The sequence below is a fragment of the Sciurus carolinensis genome, chromosome 7 (genome assembly GCF_902686445.1).
Source record: "Sciurus carolinensis chromosome 7, mSciCar1.2, whole genome shotgun sequence".
NCBI lineage: Eukaryota > Metazoa > Chordata > Mammalia > Rodentia > Sciuridae > Sciurus > Sciurus carolinensis.
Window position 1 is genome coordinate 66,642,021 of NC_062219.1, and position 21,055 is coordinate 66,663,075.

The 21,055-nt window shown below is 35.7% G+C and overlaps 1 protein-coding gene across 2 annotated transcripts in view; it reads right to left on the bottom strand.

The window, feature by feature from the left end:
* Positions 1 to 13,602, bottom strand: part of Fut9 (fucosyltransferase 9) — a 192,866-nt gene extending 179,264 nt beyond the window's left edge. Inside the window, exons 1-2 of one of the 2 annotated variants that reach the window (XM_047558909.1) lie at positions 13,394 to 13,602; positions 12,925 to 13,173 (exon numbers count right to left, since the gene is read on the bottom strand). The gene's annotated coding sequence lies outside the window, so the exon portion shown is untranslated. The other variant, XM_047558908.1, reaches the window with a different exon arrangement.
* Between the last annotated feature and the right edge of the window lie 7,453 nt (positions 13,603 to 21,055).

The window sequence follows — 21,055 nt, forward strand, 5'->3', positions numbered from 1 at the left end:
TACCATTCCTGGAGTTCTTCAGTCTTCATGAGGATCCAATTTCCTGCCTGTTACCTTTTTTCTATCCCACGGATAATTTTTTAAAACATATAGTACAGTTTTTGCTGCACTGAAGACTCTCTTTTACTTTTGATTTTACACCTTTTGAATATGACTTGTATGTGTGTGTGTGTGTGTGTGTGTGTGTGTGTGTGTGTGTGGTTTCTGTATTATCATTAGTTATCTTGTTTGGAGGTTTCTTGACTCCCTGGACCTGTGATGGCATGGTGTTCATTAGTTTTTTTTTTTTCTTGGAAAAAATTCTAGCCCATTTCCTATTTATGTAAAGTTTCCCCCATCACTTTAAATATTTCTTCTGGTTTGTACAAAGAGAGGCTCTTCTTTAGAACTTTAATTCCATGTATAATAGTCCATTTGATATTGTTCCAGAATTCTTAGATGTTATGTTCTTTTTGGTTGTCGTTTGTTTTTCTTTACTCTTTGTCTCCTTATGTTTGTGTGTGTGCATGTGCGTGTGTGTGTGTGTGTGTGTGTGTGTGTGTGTTAAGGCTTATGTCTGATGACCCATCTCCAAGTTAAACTGATTCCTTTCTCAAAGATGTTGAGTATACTAATAAGGACATTGAAGGTATTTGTGAGCTGTGATAACATTTTCTTTCCCCATATCTTCATTTGACACTTTCTCACAGATTCATTTTTCCTGCTAAAATTCTCCATTTGTTCATGCATTTTAACACATGTAATTATAGTTTTCTAATCTATCTGATAGTTTGAACTTCTAGATCATCTCTTGAATCAGCTTTTGTCTTCAGCCACATATGACACAAACTCTATGACCCATTTTCCAGGGAAGGACCTACATCTTCCTGGAATTCTAGACATTTGTAAGTATGCTGAACTCAACTTTCCAGTGGATTCAAAAAAAGTTATGCTTTTGTTGTTCATCTGGCTTTTTCATATTGTTAGGGTTGGATTTACATTCTTTTTAACATTGGGCATCCTAAGTGAAAGAGGATCTCCTTTAGTTCATGAATTTAATGCTGATGGAAAAGTTTTATATACACTGATAATAATAATTAAATTAGAACACTTATTCTTTGAAAGTCTACTTAATTTTGTTGAAAATATGATTCTAATTATGTCCTGTATGTTCATTACATGCTACTTCCTGCATTACTATATAATAGTCCCAAAAGTCCAAATTTTCTTAGTGACCTAAGAGTTACTAATTATCTAATTGGATTATCTAATTATAACTTGCTAATTATCTCATTTCATTTAAAATAAATTGAAATGATCATGTCCTTTCAAATGATCAAATATAGAGAAAACCTGGCATTTATTGACTGAGAATTTATAACCACAATCAGTATTTTAGGAAAGGAATTTCTACATATTATCTAATTATATATTTTCAATAATCAAAATTTTACACAATGGGAATAGCAGTCTTAAAGGTACTAATACACTTGACTTTACTCTTTCAGCTAGTGATAATTACATGAGAATCAGAATGCAGTTGTACCTGGTTACAGATCTATGCTTTTTTATATATAGTGCAGTGTTTTAATGGGACTCTATTGTAATACAGGTAAATTTTTGTCTTTATCATTCTGTAACCTATTGCTCTGCCTACTGTTCCCTCTATCTTCTCTTATTTTCTAGTATTTTTGTCTTTACAGCTGTTTGCATACATTGCCATTGTCATGCTCCAAATAAAATAGTCATTTCCTGACCTTCCATGCTTTCCAGGAAAACGTATCTGTTTTCTATCGGATTGACTTCAGCCTCTTTATTGTCCTAAATAATACACATACACATACTTCATAAATTCTGAAGTATCTATTTGTTAGTGTTGTTATTAAAGTAACAAGATAATATAAAGGAAAAACTGTTTCCAAAGACCTATTAAATAGTAAAAAAATTGTTTTATTAATCAAAATCCAAAAATTTAGAATTCTTAGCTTTCCAAAACATCTCTGGAACTAAATCAGAAAATCATAGCCTTCAATTCAAGTGAGGCTAGGGTCAGTCCCTGATTAGCCATCAAAAAAAAAAAAAAAAAAAAAAGGACAAGAACCAGAAAGTCCAAAGTTCCCTTTGACCCTTCACATACACTGCATTGCAGGAATATGAGTAAGCAATAAGAGTCAGGAGAAAGGGGTATGTTGGAGAAAAATGGGAGAGAAATACTTCAAGACTTGCGGTTTGGCATCAATAGTGACAACAACAATAATGATTAAGGTGGGGTGGAAACAGAAACTACAGAGGCAGGTATGAACAGTAGGCATTTGAACATGATGGGGGAAAAACACTATGAAAAAGAAACTAAATGAGAAAACCTGTGCAAAAGGAAAAAAGGTGAAAGAGAATTGTATTTATCATCAGTTTCCCTTTTGATGGAGGGAAAAAGTAAGACTCTATGGAATTTCTAACTTAGGCTTAGGCTCAGAATAGAAGTAAGTCCTGGATAATATAAATCACTGATCTCTAACCTCTTGATGATTGAACAAATGTTACATTTAATTTTGTGATTCTCCCCTCAATTTCTGATTGCACATAAACTATGTAAAACCTTAACCTTAAGTTTTCTCTGTGTTTTCCTAAACTAGGAAAAAACATCAGAATTTGGATATTTAAGTGATTATAATAACCAAGCCAATGGTCATTAAGAACTCCAGTAGATTATTCCTGTTCAAATATTCTGCACATACTTTAGTCAGTTATTTCTCATGGGACATAATTTTCTAAAATATCTGAAAGCAACTTCAATGTTAATGAACATTGTCACTTTCAGTTCATCCCTACAAATATTTATCGAATGCTCACCATGCTTTAGTTGGGAAATGGAGCACTGAAACATGAAGATTAATAAGTAGTGAGGTTTAGTTTCAGAGTAATCCAGAGGGCAAAATATATATATATATATATGGCCAATGTCATGTTGTAAAGTGATAATTTGGTATAGATAAGCCTGGGCATCATGCCAATACAGAAAAAGGCCTTGTTTCCCAGTCCAGAGCATAGGAGATGCTTATTACAAAAGATGACAGCTATGATTATCCTTGAAGAAACAATCTAAAGTTAATAAGGTAAAATAACATTGAACATTTTCTCTTCATTTAACATTTTCCCTTTGAGTATTTGGAAAACGTGGGGCAACTTTCAAAGCACTAAAGAAGTATTAAGGACTTGGGGGTACCATATTCTTGCTTATCAATTTTTAAATCTATTATAATTATACAAAATTGTACATTTCTTTTATTCTGTAATTTAGGCTCAAATTTTTACTTAGAGACAAAATATTCTCAATTAATTAATCTGCTCTACGCCATAACATATAATCAGGAGTAGCTAACAGTTTAACAATACACTTTAAATACAACATATTGCTCTAAAATCTCCCTTCTTGGTTTCTATCTTAGTGTGAAATTTATCAGTCTCGGGTATCACATGTTCCAAGCATTCCTTCATTAGAAAGTGACAAGGATGAACATTCAGCATACCATAGATAAGGAGCCTGCTAAACCAAGCACTTACTGTATTCTTTTGTCATCATTTGGGGACAATGTCTCATGGGGCTTTTCATATTTCTGTACATCTTATGAAAGAGTCACTGACTGCTTTTGTTTTGAAGTATTTTAGAAAATATTTGTAAAGCAAAGAGGCTTGGAAGATAAAAATAGCATCTCCTTCTGGAACAAAGAGAGACATGCTTACTGTCCATTATAAAATATTTGTGTTCCTTAAGTCAGGGTGCCTTTCTTGCAGGGTGTAGGAAGTATCCTCCAGTGCACTTCATTGCCTGGTGGAAACTGGGACTCAGGGAACCAGTATGAAAATGTTGATACTCTCGTTGTGAATAAGTTGTCCTTCTTCTCTGACCTAGGAGTCTAAAGTCTTCCACCAGAATCCATGAATCTGTGGCTGGTTCTCCTGTTAACCACAAGCAGGGACACATCTCAGAAGTTTTAAAGATTTTGATAATGTTAGTGATGAGAATGAAATGCTGGCAGAGATATCACTTTCTGAAAGAGGAATGAGGGTTTTGTAGGTCCTATCATGGAATTTGAGGGAAGTCTACAGAAATCAGTAGGAAACAAGTTAGCCAAATGCTATGACTATAAATAGTGATATACATTGGCCATAGAAGGCTTTTTGTTTTTTGCCTGTTAATGATAAGAACTCAAGAAGTTTATTACATGCTATTTGATTGGAAATAAGTGCAATACAGATACCAGAATGCTGTCCTTAATGTTGCTAATTCTCCTCTAAGTGGGAGGATGTTCTTGCCAAGCTGCAGGCCAATCTCACATCACCAGCATTGTAGCAACTAGTACTAAGGTTTTTGTTGAGTAGATAGAAGTTTCCCCCTCCTTTCAGACACTGGTTAGAGAGATGTTCACGTACATCCAGTGTGAAAGGGAATTTACCACAAAAGTCACAAGATCTGGACTGGTTCATAGCAGGGAAAAAGGAGTCATGGAACAAATTTCTTATTGAGGAAATATGGTAGGTGATGGATTGTGTTATGGCTAAATGTTTCCTTTATCTATCATGGCAAACTTAGATGCACTTGGAAGTGAAAATAAGATTTTTCAGAGACTTTTTAGATGGGACCTTGACATTAAAAGCTTTAGTCCTCTTGGGGAGATTTTCCTGAGACAGAAAAACTGTGGGCCACTGTGGATAAGGCATTGATTAGTATTTGGGCTCTGACTATCCTGAATTGGATTTAGAATTCAGATAAAGTTAACTTACTGAAAAATGAAAAAGAAACCAAAGAAGTCCAGATAAAATGTTTAGGTCATTAGCACTATACAGAAAACCTTCCTTTTCCCTGATGTTGACTTAAGAAATATTATTTAGACAATGAAGCAGCTATTGCTTCAAATTAAGGCAGGTTTCTTAATGAACATCACCACCCTGTGAACCAAGACTATATCTGCAGAGGTAGCAAATTGTATACTCTAGCAAGAACAGCTATAGCTGTTTTTTTTTAGTCAAGGGATTCCTGAAGATGAAATAATAAGTGTCAGATGTAAGAGTTCTGCTTTGGTATACAGTATTGAATGAGTCAAAAATAGTTGAAGTCAATTTGGTTACACCATGAGCCACTGTCATATCACTTGAAACTGAAAGTACCCATGAAGGCTGTCTTTTTCCCTGCTGTTGATTCCTCTCTGCCCTTCAACCGTGACCTTGGGCTGATTTAAAGAGAGACGTTAATAAGGTCAAGGTATCCTCATTCCTCATGGTATCAAAATATAGGTGCACCTATCCAAGTATAAGGAAGAATTTCAGGGAGATGAGGTAATTGAACTTTTACTATGTGTTGGGTTTAGATGCCCAAGTCACCTTTTAACCTGTATGTGTAGAAATAAAAAGACCTTCAGATTCAGGTAATGGGGTTTAAGCAAGGTTTTTAGTAGGAAAGGCAAGCTACCATCATCTTGTGGATGAAATCTTTTGGGCCAATTAAATGTACTATTGATGTTTCAATATATGATTTTTATGGTAGGAATTAAGGTGTTACATACTTATTCTTCATCATCAATTAAGTGTATAAGATTGTCACAGTTGGGAAAAGTGCTAATAGGATGTATAAATCACTTTCTAGGCTTCTTTCCCCTTTCTTCACAGATGGTTCAACAGAAACCATTTAAAAACCCAGGGGGAAAAAGAGAAGCACAGGCTTGAAGGGAACATGTGTCATAAGAGATGCAGAATCTTAGACAACAGCTCTATACTGCCAGTGAAAAGACTAGTGAGAGCTATAAGCTTAGAATGGATTACCACCAACTGAATCCAGCTGTTGGTCCCAGAGTCCCAGCTGTGTATGTAACTGAATTCATTGCAAAGATTAAACTCCTGGAATTCCATCTTTGACAATGTCCAGGCTTTCTTTTCTTTTCATTTTTCTTTCCTATACACTGACTCCTGAGGACAAAGACCAAGTCACATTCACATGACATGACCACCAAAACACATTTATATTAACTCTCTCAGACATTACAAGTTACCTGCCACCAAGATTACCTAAATTACTCGGCTGCTTGCCATCAGTAATACTGGATTAGCATGAGAACCTCCACAATCTTGCTTTTTAAAAATGTAAAGCTTTAACTATATAGACGATGGTCTATTGATGAGCAATGAGAAACTTTCCTTGCAATAGATTTGGCTGTGTTATTGCCGTAGTTCTGCCAAATAAAGTGGTTAATAAACCCTGAGAAAATCACTGCTTTGCTAGTCAAGTTTCTGGAGACTATATGGGAAGATTTGTCCAGCAGTCAAAGAAAACATTCTGCCTATTTATTCCCAACTTAAAATAATGATTCTCAACTCTTTATTGAAAACTTTTGGTATTGATATTAGGTATTGGAGAGAATATGTCTCACTTGGAAATTCTACTTGGAGCCTTGTATTGGTTAATCCCCCAATTCAGTATCTTTTAAATGAAGATGGAAACATGCAGTTGTAATCTGTCCATCAAGCTGCAGCCTTCTCTCTACTTTGGGGCCCTCATATCCTTAAATAACCTGTGAGCAACAAGTCTCTATGAGTAATGATTTTGCAGAATGCAGCCTGTGGAGAAGGGAAATAGCCTTCACTTAGGGTGAAGGGTTTTGAAATGGGTTAAGGTTTTGAGATGGTCACCTCACTAACACATAGACTTCATCCCTACCAGGTACACTTCTATGGAAAAGCAGCTATTAGCCTGCTACTCTTGTCAAAATTGAACTCCTGACCCATAGTGGCCTGTCTCTGGCCTGATATTTCATTTGGGGGTGGGTGACATCAGAGTCAATGACTAACAAGTCGAGAAAGGGTCCTAGAAATCTTACTTATCAAATAGAAATAGTTACGTTCAAGCTTACAGTCCACTTGGCTCTTCAGTGGTATCTCAGCTTGAAATTAAAGAGAAATTTGCAAACTGTTTGAAGGGTGTTAAATTTAACTGTCTACTAGATCTGCTATTTTCTACCAGGTATCTCTGTCCATGATTTGATCTATATTGCCCTTCACCACAGCATGAAATTTAGTGGAAATAACAAAGAATGGTCCCAATTTCTCCCTTTCCCATGTAAAATACCTGTGAACACCTTTGGGTGCCTTTTATACCCCCAATTCTGTAACTACTGCTAAGCCATTCAGTGGGGGCAAACAAATGACACCATGCTATTATTGTGAACAAATGATACAAGTTAGATTGACAACCTTCAAGTTAGATTGACAACCTTTAATTGACAGCCTTCATGTAGTCCTTTCAAAACAACAACTGGAGTTCATTATTCATACTATACTTGGTGGGTTAAACTAACCTCAGTCCTTTCATGGTTTTTGGAAGTCAACAGGACTTGCCTATTATAAAGCTCAGTAGCCTTACTACAAATCAGGGCAGTGTCAACCACTATAACTAACAGCCCTAGGTCTCCTGGCTCATCTCATATCAAAAGTGTCCTTATATTTCCCTGATGTTTTCCAATTATATCACTTCATCTAACTCAGTTACTTTCTTGACACAATGAATGTAGTAAAAACAGTAGTGAAAAACTAATAAAACAAAGACAACAACTTAGGAATTATTCATATTTTTCCATTTATGTAAAATCCAAATATCTTTTTTTCTTGGTAAACCAACAATGGAAATAAATGAATCATTTTCTTTCTGTGTTTGACAAGCCTTTCCTGTAACACCATTTGAGTACCTACAGAAGTTGTTTTAGGCCATTACTTTGTAACAATGAGAGTATCATAAATTTTTCATGACTGTGTCCAGTCATGTTCTAAATTAGATGGCATGTGATACTTACTGAAAAGTGGCATTATATCATCCCAAAACCATTTCTTCCTGAGTATATGTTTTATCATCCCAGCTATATATCATCTTTCTTTTTTGTCATTCAGCTGTAAACTATTCAACAAATGTTCATTATCAGAGTAAGATAGAGACATTTTTTTCAGTTACCAATTTATGTTTCAGTAGTATTTCCTTAAAGTAGTTTGCTAACTTTTAACCATTGGAGGTACAATACATACATTGTGTATAGTCTCTTCTCTTTTTGTATACTTCCTGTGAGAGTTTCTTAAAGATTTAGGTTTCGTAACAGATAAGCTTAACATTTCAAACGTATGTTGAAATTATGTAATTAGTCACATTTTCTTTAGATAAATCACTTCATGGTCTAATCACATATCGAGTTCATAGTATAGGATTATGTATATATTAGTTCATACTAATATACATGATGGTTGGTTCCCAAAGAGTCAGAAAGTTTTGTTGGAGTTGGCATTAATTTAGGAAGCCACAGAAACATATGCTTTTTAATGAAATAGACAGTTACAGATGCAGTTTTCCTTTCAGATAAGCTCACAGCATAGGTTGAAAAAAGATCAATTTCTTCAACAAGGAAAACATAACACAGATTTCCTCCACATCTTTTGAGCCAAATACAGAGCAGTCCAAAATCATAGATTCCCCTAACTTCCATCAATCCAGCTACACTGAGATGATGCAGTGTTGGTCCAGATGATATAATTGTGAGTTATGCACAAAAATCACCATGTTATTCTTCCTAGACTTAGTGATACTGATAAGCCACCACCATCAAGAATACATATGAAAGTTTTACCCAGTAATGATGACAATTCCTCATTGATTAAGTCATTCAGTGCCACTGATCCCTCTAGCCATCAGTGAAGAAAGTTAAATGTACCTAGTTTTCTATTCTGGACTTGGAACTTTGTAAAATTTATCTTCCCTGACTACCTAAGCTATTCACAGGTTATAGATACAAAAATTTAAAAAAAATAAATAAAACACTTGGATGCATAAACTTTCTCTGTGATGACATAAAGATTAAGCATAGAGATGACAATATATAAAATTAGATGTTCATTTACACTATTTGCTTATAGAAACTAATATCAAATTTTAGAAACATTTTCAATCAAGTATATATACAAGTAAAAATGGAAGCAGTCATAGTATACTGTTACTATGAAAGAAACTGAACAGTATGAGCAAAAATTTTATGATGAAACCTATGTAAAATATATTAAAAGATTTTTTAGTAAGACCAATTATAGTGCAATTTCCCAAGCTTCAACCTGAAGGTGAGAAACAGTGAACAAAAGACTGTTTACCTTCCACTATCGTGGTATTAAGACTAAGCATTGAGATGGTTCCTGAAGAAGCACAGACCTTTTATTTCATTTTATTTTCCATTTTCTCTAATACTAAAACTGACTTATTTCATATTACATTCCTAAAATAAAATAAGGGAGGACTTGTTTTTATTTAATGAAAGATGGATTCAGCATGAAGTAAGAAGACCTAGATTCTAATTGTTTCTATTAACTACTTAAGAAACTTGGGCAAGTCTTTAGTAAAATGATGATTATGGAATGTTCTCTATATTCTGTAATCAATGCCTAAATTCTGAGATGCTTCTATTAAGAATGTCACGCATTCCATTTGCAGCTAAATAAGTAAGTTATTTTATGAAGTCACATATGAAATCACTGTTTGAATGGTTTATCAAAATTGACTTATGAGCATATCACTTTGATAACATTGTTGTAAAACTTTGGTTGGATTCAGGTTAGTTTTGAAGTATTCATTTTGCATACTTGCTCTTTGAGAATGCATTTTGCTAAATATTCCTTTGCAGAATGAAGATAGAAAGCAACCATTATGATTTTATGTAATGATTTGATACTTACCAGTGCAATTTGGGAGCTATAGGGAATTCATGAAATTTACATTTCAAAATAAAGATACTCTTGTGAATTTTTAAGTAAAAATGCAAATATCTATAAAATGAAATAATACATCCACCATCAATAAGGTGATATGAAAAAATATACATTAATCTATGAAAATATTTTATGTCATTATTATTTGACTAAATCAGTTTGCCCTCACAAAACATTAGATTACTTATCTAATTCCATGATAGGTATGAGTATGTGTGCTGTGCTTCTTACAAAGCTTTGTTTTTAATTTTGTCTAGAATTTTATTTGGTTCATCAGAAAATGAGATTATAGGAAATACTGTGCCTGTGATCCTCAGTAAACTGTACTGAATAAAATCAATGAATGACTTCATAAGAAAAAGAAGTTGCATTTTTATTGTAATTAATAAGGCATTTCTTAAAATTCAAGTTGGAAACAGTTGTTGTTTCCAGAATCAAAATAATGAAACTCATATTTAGTTAACTTCATTGATTAAAGAATTTAAGCAAGTATTCATAAGTTTTAATCTTCCCCTTTCTGTCTGCCTTCCTGCTACTTTCTCTATTTCAGCCCTTCTCTCTCCACCATACATCCAACAAAAAATTGCTGCACATAGAACATTCAACTACTAGCAACTTGTTGATGGAGTAATATATTTCACTTCCACAATTTCAATTTATTTTTACCAGTGCAAACATTTAATTTAGACCTATCATGGGGGAACAAATAATTATGAGCATCAAAAGATAAAGCTAAATGGTGCTCAAAGATATGCCATTCCATTATTGGAATACCAATCTCCTCTTGTGTTTTGCATAGCTGTACTAGTGACAATGATATTAAATTCAGACAGATCTTAAGCTCCAACTCAACAAGTATTCTTAAAAGAAACTCCTGCTATAATTAATGGCATGCTAATTTTCATTTTCATATATAATACTAAGACCACTTCAACATTTTGACATTAATTAGAATTATTTTAGAATACACTGCCTTGAACTTATCATTAGCACAATTATGAGTAATAATTGATCTATCAACATTACTCTTGCTTTCCCTTTTGTTCAGTTGGGACATTCCTTTTCCAATATAGACTCATTACTGTTGGGCAAAATGTGCATAGTAATCACTCCATTGTCACTTGAAGGGTTAATGTATTTAGAGAATAAATTTAAATGATCTTTTGTTTCAGATCCTAACTTAACTATCCACATGGCATGGTGAGAATCTGCAATAATTGCAAGTTTTAATATGTAGTTTTGAATGTTCCTCTTACTCAATCATGAAATGTAATCAATCAAAATTTCCAAATTTTAAAAACTGACAATAAAGTCATTATTTGTAGACCCCCCGACTTTCAATGCAGTTGCCCATATTTACTTAAAACCCCCACTTGTCACTGCATTCTGTGTCTACACGAGAAAAGAGAAATAAAATCTCAACATAGTTGGAGTTAAAACGAAACAAAAATAAAAATTCCTGACATTAGAGAAGGTGAGATTTTAAGGCATCCCTCACTAAACAAATTCTCAAGATAATTGCTCAACTTTCCTTTCTTATTTCATGTACAGGCAGAGATTTGTTCCTTTAAGGTGAATAAGCATACATCTCTCTCCACCAACTACAAGAATCAGAAAGGCAATTTAATTCTTATTCCATGAATTTATGTATAGTAAAGCCAAGAAATTATACTCACATATCACAAACTTAAACAGGGCACCTTTCAAAGTTTCTAACATTTATTTCTGAATACTCTAGGAACATAAGACCTATGAACAAGTGTTCAAAGAATAAAATGTAATGTTGAAATTAATACATTTCATAACTTAAAAAACACATAAGTTCCTTGCGAGTTAGTTTCTTTTTAAGATTTAAATGCATGAGGAATATGGAATACAAATCTTAGTATTTAAATTATCTCCCCTCTTGCTCACTCATTCCCTCAATCCCCTTGGTCATATTCATTCATTGAGCAACTGCCTATTTTTTCCTCAAATCAACTAGAAATACTAAAACAGTAAACGTGATCTCATAAGAAAGGGCTGCTACCTTAAGAAAACTTCCATGGAAATATTGTCTGGATAAGATGCTACACAACACAGGAAGCACGCAGATAGTGCAGGAGCCCCTTTGGTACAATGTTTTCTAATCCTGCTATATTCCCCTCTTAGCCACTAAACCTAAAGAAAAATAAGGGCTTTGGCTTTTGCTATTTCAAAGAAGATTTTAAAGGGTAAGTTTGATGCCGCCCCCTTCTCCTTCAAGAAAAAAGCTTCTTATCCTCTGGAGTTGCTGAGCTTTTAATAGTATTGTTGCTGAAGGCGATTCACCGCCCAGTCAGGTGCTCTGTTCCCAGTCTGAAAAGACCCCTTCTGGAGAAACAGTTAAAATAAGATTGTTCCTTATACTCAGCTGAAATTTCAGAGTAGAACGAATCTATGCCATGTGAATAGTTGTGCGCTTTAAAACAACAATAACAAAAAGTTTAGTCCCAAAAGGTTTGTTATTCTTGTCTTTCCTTTTTCGTGCTTGATCATTCCCTAAACAGCCCAGGTGCTGAGAAACACAGTAACTGTAACAGAAGCCAGGATCGCGGTGTGTCAGTGTCAGTTTCCTGAGGTGACTGTCAGAAAAGCTGGAGAGACAGCAACGTGTGGAGGGAATGAGGTCAGAATTTACTGAGAGGACCTTTCATTCTCGGGAGGAATACGGCGGGACAGTGGGGCTCTGGACCCACTGAAGGAAGGTGGGTTAGGGGCGGACTTTGTAGAGAATTCTCAGCACCAGAACGAGTGAGGGGTGGCCCATGAGGGCGTTTGGGCGCTGACAGAAGGGGGAATTAAAGGGGAAGACACGGGGACAGTGAGGGCAGGGATGACCCTGTTCGGAGTGATGCTAGGGTCGGGGCCATCCACTGTTAGTGTGGAAGCTCAGGAGCTGGAAGGTGAGGTGGGACTAGGACATGCGAGCAGCTGTCCCTGGGAGGGAAAGGGTTCAGGTTGCCGGCAGGTGGAGTTGAAACCAAACATCCCCTCAGGGACCACGTAGCAGACCCCTCAGGAGACCCTCTACCTGGAGGTTGGAGAATCACAGCAGGTGGTTTGGGTTGCCTCTCAAATCTAAAGACGTTCTCTCCGGCCAAGCCTTGACATCTGACACCCTGAGCTCTCCTGGTTACTCACCAGTCCTGGGGGGAAAGCGCCATCCGGGGCGCACGCGAGGGTTGCGCGGCGCAGGCTGCAGGCAGGGCCGGGCGGCGGTGGCGGCGCTGTCCTAGGAGCGGGACTGGAGTCGGGGGACACCAAGGCAGCGACAGCGGCGGCGGGGGCGCAGGGAACTGAGGGCGGGGAGAGCCGTGGATCTGGAGCTGCTGCGCCTCGCGCGCTCTCTGCCCATCTCCGTCTCCGCTGAAGCGGCTACTGCTACTGCCGCTGGAGAGGAGGGAGGCGAGGGGGAGGGGAGGAGGCACGCGGTAGGGAGGGAGGGAAGAAACGGAGGGAGGGGGATGAGCGAGGGGAAAGGGGGAGATGATCACTTAGAGCTGGGAGGGGGCAAGGAGACGCACAAGAGCCCAGCAAAGGTTCCCACCAGATGAGCTCAGGATGGAGAAACAGGGTGAGGCGATGGGTCTCTCCCCCGCCCCCCACATACCCTGCGTCTCCCTTCGCGCCCTTTCCTTGGACTCTTCCTCTTATAGCTCAATCTGGGGGTTGCCCAGTCTCGGCTGCAGCTAGGGCTTCAACACTCTGGTGAGAGTGTTGAGCTCGGCAGGCTAACGCGATAGCTCTCCGCGCCACCGGCCTGTGGCACCTGTGCGCGCACACACCACCACCAGCTCCATTGCAGCGGCTCCCAGACCAAGATCTCGGGCTGTCACCCTCCCTCTTTCCCCTTTCCGGTCAGATCGTAATCGTACATGTGCATCCATGACATCTGTGTAGTTCCCCATTGCTATTTGTTTCCCTGGGCGCTCTTTGGCACCGGCTGTCCGACCAGAAGGCGCCAGCAGGGAGCTCGATGCAGGAAACCTTCTCCTGCCCCTTGGAGCTGCTGCCAGGGCAAGGGTGGCGGTGTTTGTTTGCTGCCTGGGTTGACCAGCTAGTCCGGGGTGGGGGTGGGGGGCGGTGGGGAGGATCTTTGGACCTTATTACCTTGAACCGTGTACTCAGCGATCTAGAAAGGTTGTAACTGTGAAGGGCAGAGCTACAGTCCATTACCTCTTGTCTTGGTTCTCTTCCTTCCTTTACCGAACGTATATATATGTTAAAAAAACAAAACAAAACAAAACAAAAAAAAAAACCCCTCGATTTAGCACATTTAATGGTAATATTTCCCCATCTCTTCATTGCAGAGCTTTCGATTCCACCCCCAACACTTTCCTTGGATTGGCCGGGCTTTCCTATTGTGAATTTTTGTTTACTCTTTTGGATTGTAAATCAGTCTTGTATATTCAGAAACTACAAAGACTTGAATGCTTATAGATACTATATTCAGTGCCCCGGTACACTCTCAAGGTTGAGGGAATAAATTCAAACATTCGGTAAACATAAAAAAAAAAAAAAATCGGAGTATTATTGACTGATTTCAATGAACCATAATTTTGTTTCATAATATTCTCGTGGTAGTTGGGGGTCGGCAGAGAGCAAGTTCGTTACTGTGTGAAAGATATGACTGGAAAAAGAAGTCTAGTAAAACTCTCCTCAACACATAAAGTGAGCTCTTATTCCTTGTCAGAACCAAGAAGGAAAGAGGTTCTAATTTTGTTTGGTTTCTCTTATGTGAGGTTGCTTTAAAAAAGAAAAAAAAAAAAATTGAAGTAATCTTCCATTTACTAAAGAGACAATGTTATAAACGCCTGAAGGATTTTAGTCTCTAGAAGAAATAATCTGAGTATTTTATTTTACATAAATATGTCTTATATAACAAATATATTCATATTAAGTGCACTCTCAATTGTACACGCAGTGAGGAAAAACATTTTTGATGCACTAAGTCATACCCAAACGTTAATGAAAACCCTCTAGATCTTCCGGTATACCTCTACATGAGAAAAACAAAAATGTTAAATCTCAGTGGTAAAGTACTATTTGATGGTCTGAGTATTCCCAACTTGTTAGAATCTTTCCTGTTGAGTATATCAGCTAATGCAAATACTTGGTTTCACATCTATCTAATGATCCTAATGAGAGAAGTACCTCCTCATTATGGGAACAACAGATGGTTAAACTCCTCTAATGCACCTCACCTTTAAAAGGCATATGTTATTGTTTCCAGATGTCCAGAGGTGCACCATGCAAATTTACCAACTGCTATTCTTTCAAAGACCATAGAAAGAAAATGATTGGTGGAGAACTACAATTCATTTAGCACTCTAAGTCTTTATTATAGGTGAGCAGTAAATTTTTACCAATGCCATTAACTGCTTAGGCAGAGTTTGGAAACAAGAATTAATTAAATCTCAAATTTCTTATACCCAATTAGAATATCCCATTTTTTTTGTTAGTGAGGTAATTTGCCTTTGAGAATATTAAATTATTTTTCTTCCCATAGTTGATTAGTAAATCACAACAGCAATATGCATGTAGTCATTTTATGTTTGCGAAATGGTAAAGAGAAGAATGCAAAGTAAATAGCTTTAAATCCAAGCAATGATGAAGGGTGATATTTAAAGTAAGTTTCTAACTTTCTGAATATCAGTTTACCTCTCCAACCACTTGACCCACTGGAGACAAGAGAATGATAAAAGATGAAATGGCATTCCAGTTCTCCTGCTGGAGGATTTGGATTTCAATTTAGATTCTAAGGCTGGATGAAACTTTTCTGCCCATTTCTACCTCACTACAGCATTTTCTACCCTTTTGTACTCTTTTCCCCTTTTTCATATCTATTAGCGTAGTACTGAATTATGCATTATAACACTTAGTCTCAGAAGAGAAAGTATGAAAAAGAAAAGAGAGTGGGCCCTGTGATCTAATCTTAGAACGTACCAACAAAAATGTACGTTAAAAAAGTAGGTTTGCTTGGAAGTGCAAAATTTATTTTCTTAGGTTACAACAATGGGTTCAGGAACTGGAATTGGGCTGCAGCTGTAAAAGGAAAAGGCATGGGAAATGTAGGGGGACTCAGTTGTGGTTAATCTCACAAAACTAAGAAAAGTACTATTCCTGAAGGTGTGCTGTTCATCCTCACTTGTGAAACCTTCTTTGCAGCAACTGGTGTGGGAACTGGACTAAGTAAGTTTGATGACAAAAGCCCACGTGGATATGCTTTGTAAGAAGTAATGGAGGAATACACAAAAATGAGACAGAAAAGCAGTATTTGCTAAAAGCAAACTACTCCTATAGCAGCAGCAAAGGAAAAAGTTTTGTAAACTATAGAAGGCTATTTTTCCCCTCTCTTTTTCTTGGGAAACTACATGAGAAGAATTGAACTCAGTTAATTTTGAGTAATTGGAAGAAAGAATGGATACAGTATCAATATAAAAATAATAAAGGTAAAGACCTCCAGAGAAGCAGAAAATCAACCAGTTGTTGAAAAATTCATGCCATAACAATGTTGCCATGGGGAAGCTGAAAAATAAGTCTTAACATGCTGCCATAAATTTTCATAAAAGCACAGAAAATGAATTCCCTCTGTGAATGAACACCACAAAGGCACAAATGCAAGATCTTAGGGTGAAATGATGAGGTAAGTGGAGCCAGTGACACATAGTTGGCAAATCTCAGGGAGAAAGTGAAAGAAAAAATAAAACCATCACAAATTAAAAATGAAAACGGAAGAATTACAACACAAAACAGAGATTGAGATAATCAGGGAAAGAAAGGAAGAAATGAGAAAGGCTAGCAAAACAAAATGGAAGAAAAAATAGGCTTAGAGAGAACATAAAAGTTGGTGAAGATATGCCAAAATAATCCAATAGATACAGAGAGACCCTAGAGAGGAAAAACAAATAAGGGAAAAAAGTATATGTCATTAATGAAAGAAACAGTCTTAAAATAAGACTTGAAATCTCATGTTGAAAAAAAAACAGTGATTAAATGATTACCAGAAAAAACTGCCACAGAATCAACAAGACCAAGGTTATTCTAGCACAGTAACTAGGATTTAGATATTAAAAAGAAACTTTTGAGCATGTAGGCAAACCCATCAGTAACATAAAGGAAAATGTTGATATTGTTCTCAAGATTCCTTAATGTAACATTCAGTAGTGGAATAGAATCATTCACTATCAGTGGAGCAAAGTCTATGAGATACCAAAGAAAACAGAGTGAGAGCTTTTTTTTTTTTTTTTTTTTTTTTCTTTTTGATAAATAGTGCTTCAAGCACAGTGAATATAAGCAAACAGTTTTCTACATGAAAGAAATCAGGGAATATTATTCTTATGAACCCAACATCAGGAAATCACTGGTAATGAAATGAAAGAAATGACTATTAAGCTTTGTAAGAGATAAATGGAAGAGACATGTTGAATTAAAAAGTGATTATTTGTGTTAATAAATTGAATGCATTCATCTAATAATCTAAATTCTGAGAATAAAAGTGATAGAATGGAATTTAAGTCTCACAGATCCCAGCAATATAAAACTTAAATATCTAAAAAAAAAAAAAAATGGGATTCGAAGTACTAAAGAAGATGGAGTATAAAGGCATTTGTAATTTAAATGATGGGAATCAAAGAAAATCACTTAAAGCAGCAAATAAGTATTCCAACAATTAATAGTCCAAACATAAATTATAAACAAGATTATATTTAATAAATTATACATTGAAGGAGAAGACAGGGAGGAACAAGAAACACAAATTTTTACCATTGCTTATTTTAATGAACCAACCCACATAGTCAATAAAAATAGAGAAATGCAATTAATTTATAAAGAAATAATTTTGGAAGTATCAAGAATAAAATAAAAAACCTTCATATATGTTTAAAATATACACATAGAGAAAAAGAATAGAAAATCAAACAGAGTGAAGAAATTGTACAAAGTTCTAAAAAGAGAAAACAACATGAAACAATGTGGCAGAACCACAAGTCAACATTTCTAATATACCAATAAAAGTAAATGGTTTTTCTCATTTCCTGTCAAAAATTTTTCAGATTGGAATACAAAACAAAATAGTTTTTATGTTTTGTGTCTACAGTAAGAGAATTAAGCATACTTGAAAAACAAAAGAATGGGAAAACATACCAGGCAATTGAAAATGAAGAGTAAGCTGTAATCACAATCTCAATCAGAGACAAGTCTGCATAAAGTCAAAATTATGCTGACAAGAAGAAAGATATATTATGATGATAAAGATAAAATTCACCTTCCTATTATGGATGAAACAATTAGCATCTCTGTATCAGATGACATAACACTAACACTACTAAATCAGAAATCATAAAAGTTCAAGAATGACACCCACTAATTAATAGGAGTCTTAATACTTCTAATTCATGATTGTCTACATAAACAGAAAAAATAAATATATATGAAAGACTAAATATACATATTTATATTCTAGTTACAGTATTAACAAATGAATCCTAGCAGTTCCTTACACCATCATCAAAGCACATGCTTTTTTTAATCAAGAAAGTAAGGATGTTTATATCTCAGAAAATCTATTAGCATACTTCATCCTTTCCCTCATTTATAAAATGGAAATAAAATATCAGTACCATCCTACAGAATTGTTTTTACAATGATTAAAAGAGTTATTACATACCAAACCTTTAGCAAGAATTCTGGGCGTAGAATGAGCCTTCTTAAATGTTATCTGTTGCTTTTAATCAGCATTCATAGATATTAAAAAGTTATTGTGCTTATGATAGTGGATAAAACTTGCTTTCATTTTCTTGAATAATAAACTCCTTGTGTTGATTTATCAATATTGTGTTCTCATCTTTTGTCCCTTCTTCTTAGAGTGTTCATTATTGGATTTCTATTTGTTTTTGTCCTCTGTTCTTTTGTATTATTATTAATATCCTGTAAAGGATTGAAATCGATTTATGAATTCAGAGTATATTTAAGACCAACTACCCACTTAAAAATAATTTCACATTATAATAGTCATATGTGAATGCATTTTCTTTTAAAAATAGACTTTATTTTTTGAGACGTTTTAGGTTTCTAGCAAAAAGTGAGCAGAAGGTAGAGTTCCTACATGGTGCCTTCACCCACATATACACAATCTTCTCCATCCACTGTCAACGTCCCCCATCACAGTGGTACATTTGTTACCATCTATGAACCTACAATGACACATCATTATCACCATGTCTATAGTTTGCATTAGGTTTTACTGTCGAAGTTGTACATTCTATGGGCTTTGATAAATGTATAATGACACTTATCCATCACTGTAGTATAACACAGAATAGCTTTACTTTTCTAAAACGCCTCTGTGCATCATCTATTCATCTTTCTCTCCCTACTACACCTTGGCAATCCCTGATCTTTTTACTGTTTCTATAGTTTTGCGTTTTCTAGGAATCATACTGTATGCAGTCTTTGGAATCATAGTTGGAATCATACAGCTTATAGCCTTTTCACACTGGCCTTTTTCACTTAAACACGTGCATTTAAGTTTCCTCCAAGTCTCTTCATGGTTTAAATCCTTCTCTGTTTGTTTATATAATTGAGCACTAAATTCTCTTATCTATATGTATAATAGTTAACTAATTATCCATTCACCTATTGAAAAACATCATGGGTGCTTCCAAGTTTTGCCAATATGAATAAAGCTGTTATAAACATCCATGTGTAATTTGTTTTCAGGACATAAATTTTCAAATCCTGTGAGTAAATATCAAGGAATGTGATTTCTGGATCATATGGTAAGAATATGTTTAGTTTTGTAAGAAACTGCCAAGTTGTCTTCTAAAGTGGGTATACCATTTCATAGCCCCGTCAGCAATGAATGAGATTTCTTTCTGCTCTAAATTCATGCCAAGGTTTGGTGTGATCTCTGTCTGGGATTTTGGTCATTCTAACAGTTTGGTAGTGATTTCTCATTGTTGTTTTAATTTGCATTTCCTTACCATATATGATGTTTAGCATATTTCATATGCTTATTTTCCATCCATATATCTTCTCTGGTGGGCTGTCTGTTTAGGGATTTTACCCATTTTTTTAGTTAAATTGTTCATTTTTTATTGTTGAGTTTTAAGTGTTCTTTATATATTTTGGGTAACAGTGTTTCATCAGATATGTCCTTTGTAAATATTTTCTTACAGTTTGTGTCTTGTTCTCTTAATATTGTCTTTCATAAAAGTTTTAACTTTTAATGAAGGCTACTCTATCAATTATTTATTTCATGAATCATGCCTTTATTATCATATTAAAGATACATTATGATACTCCAAATCATATATATTTTTCTCCTTTGTATCTTCTAGAGCTTTTATAGTTGTTTTTAATTTTAACTTTACCTTTATTATCCATTTTGAGATACTTTTGTGAAAGATATAGGTCAGTATCCAGAGTCACTTTTTCCACATGTGAATGTGAAATTTTTCCAATACAATTTGTTGAAAAGTTGAAAAGACAATCTTTGCTCCATTTCATTGATTTTACCTCTTTGTCAAAGATCTGTAGACTATGTTGCCAATCACCCTTGGCTCTTTTGCTCAATTTGAAATAGAAATCACTAACAAGCAAGCAATACCAACTGAATAAGGCTTTATTGAGGTTATGCTCAAGCATATGGGAGACAGCATAGTGACAGCATAATTGGACTGACTTTCTGAAGGGCCACTGGGTGAAACACTTTTAGTCCTTTGATCTTCTCATGCAAGTGCTATTGATGAAAGTTGTGCACTATCCAGGATTTTTGTACACATCCGATCTGACATTTTGTTCTTGGCACTAAGGTTGCACTTGACACAGTAGTGTATTTATGCATGTTGGGCCAGTTTGTCCTTTGCCAACTGAAAGATGGCAGAGGGGCTCTCTACCACCAATCCAGGGAGGTCTTTTAATGGTCAGGATCAGGCATCTTGTGTATATAGAGTTGCATGAAAAGCCCCTATAGGAGAAAGAGGGAATTTAGTGGTTGGGGTATAAAGGGCTCTGGTCTCTGGTTGATCACAGGAGGGAGGGGGTGACTTGTAGTCTCAGCAGGTGGATAGGTGGATCTGGGTGGAGTGTTTTGAGCTCTTTTTCAAGTCTATCATATTCCCTCCTGAGAAATTTTCTCCCTAATTCTTAAGGAAAAGAGTTGAAGATCTCATCTTCTGTAAGTGGTGCATTCCTGTCATGGACACGTGAATCCTATGGTTCCCTAAGGCATAAAATCTCTTGTTGAGTGTTCTAAAGATCTATACAG